The following is a 9,311-nucleotide window of genomic DNA, read 5'->3' on the forward strand; positions in this document are numbered from 1 at the left end:
CCTCTTCTAGGATATTTCAAGGTCTAGACCATCTCCCCAGGGCCTCTGTAGAGGCGGGCCGCGCTTGACAGATCTTTCTGAGGCTTGAGGGGCTGAAGAAAGGAGAAGCTGAGGCTTTCACTTCCAAGCTTCTCTTCTTCCCACTTGGAGTGCCACAGGAAGCCACAGAGGAGGAACCCGTGCGCCTGATTCCTGCCTGGTGGTCCCAATTTGAAAGGGACCACCCTTCCCTTAAGCCCACCCCCCTACACACCCCACAAATGCCCCTGGGTCCCTGGACCTCTGAGGACCCCACCCTGGGCCTCCCCAGGAGAGGCCCAGGTCGCGGTTAAGGGCAGGTAGCTGGGGATGCGGAGGAGGGAGGGAGGGAGGCTTCGGGGGCGGACACCGGATGCGGGGAACCACCGGCAGCGGGATGTGGGGTTCTGAGGGCTGCGGTGCTTCTGAAGATGGCTCAGCGTCGCGCCAGGTGGACGTGAGAGCTTTACCCTGGAGGAGGCGGGGGTTGGAGTCCCGCCTACCCACTGGCACAAGCCAAGGGCTCAAACGCCCCCAACCCAGCCCGCAGATCTCCTCGAAGCACCCGGTTCTCCTGGCCCGCCCAGTCCCACGGCGCTCGCCGCCTTCGCCCGCTTAGGACTGAGTCCGCAGCGCCGCCGCCTGGCGAGGGGCGGAGTTGCCACCACGTCTGCGCAGGCGGGATGCAGCCTGGCCCGCGGCATCCCGGGAGTTGTAGTCTCGACGCTTCGGGGCCGCCCCAGGGTCTGGTGGTCCCTGACGACGCGCAGTGAGGGTCCCGCCGCTCCCCCAGCAGTCGCCTCTCAAGTTCGCGGAACGCAGCTGACCGGCTCCCTCTGGACTGGGTGACACGACTGCTTCCAAGCAGTCGTTTGTAAACTGAGTTTCTGTAAAACAATTTTATTTTTCATGTGTGACTGTAGCGGGGTATGATTTGAACTTTGTTTTCCGTCCCCCAGCCCGGATTCTCTGTCTTCTCCTGTACAGCCGTTCCGTTTTCTTACCTTCTTACCTCGTCTCCGTCACCGAGGCCCTCAGCCCTGAACACAAGGACTGGGCAGTTTCCCTATTGATTCCTGAACCTGGAACTTAAGACATCTTCCGAGGGCCCCCCTCGTCACACCCTCTAGCTGATCGACTCACAAATACCTGTGATTTCTCTCCCCGTCTCCACCTCCAGGTACTTCCCTAGTGGACTCCTTTCCCTCACCGGCGTAGCATTCCAGCCAGAAGGAGTGCCCGTCCCAGCGCCCCGTTCCCAGGGACAGACCCTCAGGGGGAGCTCCTAGGGCCCCAGCTGTCCCTCCTCTTTCTTAAAGCCTAGCTAGGAGGATAGGGACACACTGAAAACGGAAGAGGGAGGGTCTCCGGGACAGTCAAAGGTTCAACAGCAGGAAGTTCTTTTTTTTCTTTTCTTTTTTTTTAAGGCGAAGTCTTGCTCCTGTCGCCCAGGCTGGAGTGCAATGGCACGATCTCGGCTCACTGCAACCTCCGCCTTCCAGGTTCAAGAGATTCTCCTGCCTCAGCCTCCTGAGTAGCTGGGAATACAGGCGCCCGCCAACACTCCCGGCTAATTATTTTTGTATTTTTAGTAGAGAGGGGGTTTCGCCATGTTGGGCAGGCTGGTGAACTCCTGACTTCAGGTGATCCGCCCACCTAGGCCTCCCAAAGTGCTGGGATTACAGGCGTGAGCCACCGAGCCTGGCCAGGCTCTTAAGAATTACTTATAGGTGGGGAGGGTCTTTGGAAGCCATCCGGCCAGGGCACCTCCATCTTTGGCCCTGCTCTGTAGTCTCTCAAAGATGGGTTTAAACTTCCAGCTTGGTTTTCTTACAAGGAGGGAAACAGAGCTGGGTTGTGGAGAGAAACCAAGTGTTTTTTAATTCTTAATTTTTATGGGTACATAGTAGGTGTATGTATTTATAGAGTACATGAGATATGTTGATATACGCATACAATGCATAATACAGACCAAGTATTTTTTTTTTTTTTTTTGAGACGGAGTCTTGTTCTGTTGCCCAAGCTGGAGTGCAGTGGTGCAACCTTGGCTCACTGCAACCTCCACCTCTTGGGTTCAAGCGATTCTCCTGCCTCAGCCTCCCTAGTAGCTGGGATTACAGGTGTGCACCACCATGCCCTGCTAATTTTTGTATTTTTAATAGAGACGGGGTTTCACCGTGTTGGCCAGGCTGGTCTCCAACTCCTGACCTCAAGTGATCCACCCGCTGGGATTACAGGCGTGAGCCACAGCGCCTGGCCCAGACCGAGTCTTAATGACTTCATTTGAAACCTTGAATCTAGACATGCCCAGAGCTATATTTGCCTTCTGAACTTTTTGGCTATGTGAGCTAATGAATTCCTTTTTTTTTTTTTTGAGACGGAGTTTCGCTCTTGTTGCCCAGGCTGAAGTGCAGTGGCGAGATCTCGGCTCACTGCAACCTCCGCCTCCCGGGTTCAAGCGATTCTTCTGCCTCAACCTCCCGAGTAGCTGGGAATACAGGCATGCTCCATCTCCCCCGGCTTATTTTGTGTTTTTAGTAAACGGGGTTTCTCCATGTTGGTCAGACTGGTCTGGAACTCCCGACCTCAGGTGATCTGTCCACCTTGGCCTCCCAAAGTGCTGGAATTATAGGCGTGAGCCACCGCGCCCGGGCTTTTTTTTCTGGGCTTCAGTCAAAGTTATGTTTTCTATCTCTTGCAGTCACGAGTTCTGACTAATTCTGTGGGGGAAAGACCAACAGACAGGAGCCAGCTGAAGATGCTGAACCTCTGATGTCTTCACTTATTGCCCAATTCCTCCTTGAGCCACCCTCCTCTGACTTAAATGTACTGTCATGCCATTTGGCCTAAGCTATTTCTACTTAATGTGTGAGTTAATCAGATCCCTTGTCTAGCTTATAAATTTCTAGAATCATATAGCCAAAAGGAGGCTGACAGATCTGGCCCAAAGTTACACCCACTGCAGGAACTGCCCTATGATTTCTTCTTGAACACTTCCAGAAGCTGAACCTCTCCTTGGAGGACCTCACTACCTTTCCAAGGACTCTCTTCCAATCTTTCTGATTGATAGAACTTTTAAAATTTGGAACCAAAGTCGGCTTCCTTGTTACTTGTCTCACTGGTTCTGTCGATACTGGTCTGACAGCCCTGGAGGAATTGGGAACCAGTCCTTACAAATAACCTAGGTCTTTTTTTTTTTTTTTTTGAGACAGAGTTTCACTCTTGTTGCCCAGGCTGGAGTACAGCGGTGTGATCTTGGCTCACTTCAACCTCCACCCCAACCCTGGTTTCAAGCGATTCTCCTGCCTCAGCCTCCAGAGTAGTTGGGACTACAGGCACTCGCCACCATGCCTGGCTAATTTTTTGTATTTTTAGTAGAGATGGGGTTTCACCATGTTGGCCAGGATGGTCTCAAACTCCTGACCTCATGATCCACCCACCTTGGCCTCCCAAAGTGTTGGGATTACAGGCATGAGCCACCATGCCTGGCCTTTCTTTCTTTTTTTTTTTTTCCTTTTCAGGAGAAGCTTTCTAAAGTACCTTCTACAGTTTGTTTGTTTGTTTGTTTGTTTGTTTGGTCTGAGATGGAGTTTTTCTCTGTCACCCAGGCTGGAGTACAATGGTGCGATCTTGGCCCCACTGCAACCTCCACCTCCAGATTTAAGCAATTCTTCTGCCCCAGCCTCCCAACTTCTGGAGTAGCTGGGATTATTAGGGCGTGCCAATACGCCTGGCTAATTTTTGTATTTTTAGTAGAGACGAAGTTTCACTATATTGGCCAGGCTGGTCTTGAATGCCTGACCTCAGGTGATCTGCCTGCCTCCGCCTCCAAAAGTGTTGGGATTACAGGCGTGAGTTACCCAGCCCGGCCCCTTCTATAGTTCTTTTTTTTTTTTTTTTTTTTTTTGAGACGGAGTCTGGCTCTGTCGCCCAGGCTGGAGTGCAGTGGCACAATCTCAGCTCACTGCAAGCTCCGCCTCCCGGGTTCACGCCATTCTCCTGCCTCAGCCTCCCGAGTAGCTGGGACTACAGGCGCCCGCCACCGCGCCCGGCTAATTTTTTGTATTTTTAGTAGAGACGGGGTTTCACCATGTTAGCCAGGATGGTCTCGATCTCCTGACCTCGTGATCCGCCCGCCTCGGCCTCCCAAAGTGCTGGGATTACAGGCGTGAGCCACCGCGCCTGGCCTCTATAGTTCTTTTACAGACTTTATTTGCAGCTTACTCATCACTCCCTTTCGGCTTGATCCTTAACGTGTGGCACTAAGAAGTGAATCTAGTACTGGGAACACATAGTTGGGGGCCATCTCTTTGACTCGGCGCGCTTAATCTACCAGGCCTTTGTTTGTAAGGAATCAAGTCTTTAAGTGAAGCGGTGTTTATTGTAAGGACACATGGGGCAATCAGGAGGCCTAAATGGAATGGGAATCCCAGAGCAGTGGCTATGGTGTGAGTAGACCTCTGCAGACTGTTATTGGATCTCAGATCTCTGCAGTGCTGGGGACTGTCACGCGTGTCTGTGATGGTCCAGGGGGCTTCCAAGGCGATTGGGCAGTGTTGGTCTTCAGCTGCTAAGCCGAGCAGATGTGGGAAGGAGTCAGCCAAGGAACGTTGGGTTTGAGCTCCAGGAGCTTTAGGAATGGTGGCGATGTGAGTCGGACAGTCCAACCTCCAGTGGGGGCTCACACAGACAGGGCACGGCCTAGGAGGAATCCCAAGCTGTGGGCATTCTCAGGCCCAGTGGCCAGGCTTTTGGCATTTGAAGCAAGGTCCACGAGGATGTTTTGAAGGAGCCCCTGGGAGCTGTGGCTTGGATGTTCTGAAGTTTTTGTATGCTGGAGACGTGGTTGTGGGTTGTTTTACAGCGGAGGCAAGTAGCTGTAACTCAGAGATGCATTGTCACTTGGCTGCCTCTTCTCTATTATTGTACACCTTGAAGGCAAGGTTAATTAAGTCCTGTTGTGGGGTTTGAGGGCCGGAATCCAATTGTTGGAGTTTTTTCCTAATGTCAGGAGCAGATTGGGTGATAAAATGCATATTAAGAATAAGGCGGCAACCCAAAAGCAACTAAGAGGGTTCCTTGGCATAACAGGCTTCTGCCGAATATGGATTCCCAGGTACAGCGAAATAGCCAGGCCATTATATACACTAATTAAGGAAACTCAGAAAGCCAATACCCATTTAGTAAGATGGACACCTGAAGCAGAAGCGGCTTTCCAGGCCCTAAAGAAGGCCCTAACCCAAGCCCCAGTGTTAAGCTTGCCAATGGGGCAAGACTTTTCTTTATATGTCACAGAAGAAACAGGAATAGCTCTAGGAGTCCTTACACAGGTCCGAGGGATGAGCTTGCAACACATGGCATACCTGAGTAAGGAAATTGATGGAGTGGTAAAGGGTTGGCCCCATTGTTTACGGATAGTGGCAGCAGTAGCAGTCTTAGTATCTGAAGCAGTTAAAATAATCCAGGTGATCTTACTGTGTGGCCATCTCATGATGTAAACAGCATACTCACTGCTAAAGGAGACTTGTGGCTGTCAGACAACCGTTTACTTAAATATCAGGCTCTATTACTTGAAGGGCCAGTGCTGCGACTGTGCACTTGTGCAACTCTTAACCCAGCCACATTTCTTCCAGACAATGAAGAAAAGATAGAACACAACTGTCAACAAGTAATCGCTCAAACCTATGCCGCTTGAGGAGACCTTCTAGAGGTTCCCGTGACTGATCCCGACCTCAACTTGTATACTGATGGAAGTTCCTTTGTAGAAAAAGGGCTTTGAAAAGCAGGGTATGCAGTGGTCAGTGATAATGGAACACTTGAAAGTAATCCCTTCACTCCAGGAACTAGTGCTCAGCTGGCAGAACTAATAGCCCTCACTCGGGAACTAGAATTAGGAGAAGGGAAAAGGGTAAATATATATACAGACTCTTAAGTATGCTCACCTAGTCCTCCATGCCCATGCAGCAGTATGGAGAGAAAGGGAATTCCTAACTTCCAAGGAAACACCTATCAAACATCTGGAAGCCATTAGGAGATTACTATTGGCTGTACAGAAACCTAAAGAGGTGACAGTCTTACACTGCCGGGGTCACCAGAAAGGAAAGGAAAGGGAAATAGAAGGGAACCGCCAAGCAGATATTGAAGCCAAAAGAGCCGCAAAGCAGGACCCTCCATTAGAAATGCTTATAGAAGGACCCCTAGTATGAGGTCATCCCCTCCAGGAAACCAAGCCCCAGTACGCAGAAGAAGAAATAGAATGAGGAACCTCAAGAAGACATAGTTTCCTCCCCTCAAGATGGCTAGCCACCGAAGAAGGAAAAATACTTATGCCTGCAGCTAACCAATGGAAATTACTTTAAACCCTTCACCAAATCTTTCACTTAGGCATTGATAGCACCCATCAGATGGCCAAATTATTATTTACTGGACCAGGTCTTTCAAAACTAATAGTCAGGGCCTGTAAAGTGTGCCAAAGAAGTAATCCCCTGCACTGCAGGCCATACATTTCAATCCCTGTATCTTTAACCTCCTTGTTAAGTTTGTCTCTTCCAGAATTGAAACTGTAAAACTACAAATGGTTCTTCCAATGGAGCCCCAGATGCAGTCCATGACTAAGATCCACCACGGACCCCTGGACCGGCCTGCTAGCCCATGCTCCGATGTTAATGACATCGAAGGCACCCCTCCTGAGGAAATCTCAACTGCGCAACCCCTACTATGCCCCAGTTCAGCAGGAAGCAGTTAGAGCGGTCATCAGCCAACCTCCCCAACAGCACTTGGGTTTTCCTGTTGAGAGGGGGCACTGAGAGACAGGACTAGCTGGATTTCCTAGGCCGACTAAGAATCCCTAAGCCTAGCTGGGAAGGTGACTGCATCCACCTTTAAACGTGGGGCTTGCAACTTAGCTCACACCCAACCTATCAGAGAGCTCACTAAAATGCTAATTAGGCAAAAACAGGAGGTAAAGAAATAGCCAATCATCTTTTGCCTGAGAGCACAGCAGGAGGGACAAGGATCGGGATATAAACCCAGGCATTCAAGCCAGCAATGGCAACCCCCTTTGGGTCCCCTCCCTTTGTATGGGAGCTCTGTTTTCACTCTATTAAGTCTTGCAACTGCACTCTTCTGGTCCACGTTTGTTATGGCTTGAGCTGAGTTTCGCTCGCCGTCCACCACTGCTGTTTGCCACTGTCGCAGACCTGTCGCTGACTCCCATCGTGCTGCTGACTCCCATCCCTCCAGATCCGGCAGGGTGTTTGCTGTGCTCGTGATCCAGTGAGACTCCCATTGCCACTCCCGATCGTGCTAAAGGCTTCCCATTGTTCTTCCACGGCTAAGTGCCTGGGTTTGTCCTAATCGAGCTGAACACTAGTCACTGGGTTCCACAGTTCTCTTCCGTGACCCACGGCTTCTAATAGAGCTATAACACTCATCGCATGGCCCAAGATTCCATTCCTTGGAATCCGTGAGGCCAAGAACCCCAAGTCAGAGAACACGAGGCTTGCCGCCATCTTGGAAGCCACACGCCACCATCTTGGGAGCTCTGTGAGCAAGGACCCACAGTAACACTAAGAGGGTCATGGGAATCACCAAATTCCCATGGTTGTTCAGAAGTGTGGGTGACCTGGGGACCCCCAAAGTACAGCTGGAATCTGAAGAGAAGATTTGTGAAGGATTAAGCCCTTAACTTATGGAGTCTGCACTAACTGTAGGTGGTCAGTGCCAGAAATGACTTTTAGTACACCAATTTTGGTTGAAACAGAAAAATGTCACAGAATGAAAACCATTTTAGTAAACAGCAATAATTCAGTCATTTTTGGTGGAAATTCTTTGATGTGATCTAAACCAAAATGAGATCAGCTTTGCTTCAAAAAGATTTTGCCAAATAAGAGAAACTGCTGAATATTTAACGTTTAAAATATCAATTTCTATGTATTTTTTCCTTTTTCATGGTGTTCAGGAATTAATTTTGTTAGCAGTCAAGATTGCTTAATCCTCAGAATTACATTTCCATTTTGCAAAGTAACAACTGGTTGGTTTTTACTCTTAGTTTCCCTTTCCCCAGCCAGCATGTAAACAACCTGCCATATTGTTGCAAAAAGGCAAATAGGGTTAAAATTGGAGACAAGACTTCCATCATTTTTGCCAAGCAGAGAGGGAAGAACTCAGTAATCACATAATTCTGCTCAAACGAAGTGTATCTGAGAACTATTCAAATGTTCACAGGAGGACAGATGACCTCTTTCTTCTCCATTTCTCTTTGGATGTTACACTTTGTCATTTGTTATCAAAATTGGCCTTTTCCTTTATCTCTTTGTGGTAAAGCTTGATGGCATCTGAATTTACACTGTCTCCTTGACAGTTGTGCTGCTTCTGCTTCTTTCTGGCAGTTTCTACTTTTCCTTTCATTTTATTATCCTTCTTTTTATTTCAATTTTGTTTTTATAGTCTCTGTGTACTGTCTTGACCTTTAGATGATCTTACCTTCAACACGGCAAGGATGTCACACTACCATGTACAAATAACAATGTGCTTTCTTAGCTCATTTCCCTAGCATGACTTTTTTTGAGATGTCAAAAGCAAGTTTTTGAGAAACCAATTGCATTTTTATTTTGCCCTAAGGGTGCTTAACCCAATGTCTCTTCTTTTATTCTTATTTTATTGCCCAAGGGAAAAAAAAATTTACTTAGTTTATTTTTTTAAAGCCAGTACTTTGCTCATCAGTTAATGTTTGTTGAATTTATTCCCACTGGATGAGTAGTTGTATTCTTTTGAAATAATGTGTCAAATCTTTGTGCCCAAAGATTAAAAAAATAAAAGTAAAATACATCTAAAAAAAAAAAAAGAATAAGACGGCCTTCTGGTCCCTCTGGGTCTAGGGCAGTAAAGCATCTAAGGGTTGCTGCTAAGTGGGTCATGAACTGGGCTGGGTTTTTGCCTTTACCTTGGGTAGTTTCCTTTAGCTTGTCATAATTAACAGCTTTGTGTGCTGCCTTTTTAAGCCCTTCAACTAGGCAGGAAATCATGTAATCTCGCCTAGCTATACCTGGGGAATCTGCCTGATAGTTCCTTTGGGGGTCCTCTCAGGGAACTGCTCTGATGCTTCCTGGAGGCCTGGCTCATGAAGCCGGCGGTTGTCAGTGTGAGACTGGGCTAGAGAAAAAACTCTTTCCCGTTCATCTGGGGAGAGGGTAGAAGTCAGGATGACATTTAAGTCACTGCAGGTTAACTTGCAGGACGGAGTTAGATATCAGAATTCCTGTATATATTTAGTGGGGTCTGATGAGAAAGAG

The 9,311-nt window shown here is 48.5% G+C and overlaps 2 long non-coding RNA genes across 2 annotated transcripts; one reads left to right on the top strand and one right to left on the bottom strand.

Moving 5' to 3' along the window:
• Positions 1-115: 115 nt before the first annotated feature.
• On the bottom strand, positions 116-1,331 carry LOC109024830 (uncharacterized). Its single transcript, XR_008668640.2, has 2 exons — positions 1,168-1,331; positions 116-905 (listed from the first exon to the last, which is right to left on the bottom strand). It is a non-coding gene; the product is annotated as an uncharacterized lncRNA (long non-coding RNA).
• Positions 489-3,547, top strand: LOC129524743 (uncharacterized). Its single transcript, XR_008668639.2, has 2 exons — positions 489-1,198; positions 2,720-3,547. It is a non-coding gene; the product is annotated as an uncharacterized lncRNA (long non-coding RNA).
• The last annotated feature ends 5,764 nt before the right edge of the window (positions 3,548-9,311 follow it).

This window comes from Gorilla gorilla, chromosome 13 (genome assembly GCF_029281585.2).
Source record: "Gorilla gorilla gorilla isolate KB3781 chromosome 13, NHGRI_mGorGor1-v2.1_pri, whole genome shotgun sequence".
Lineage (NCBI taxonomy): Eukaryota > Metazoa > Chordata > Mammalia > Primates > Hominidae > Gorilla > Gorilla gorilla.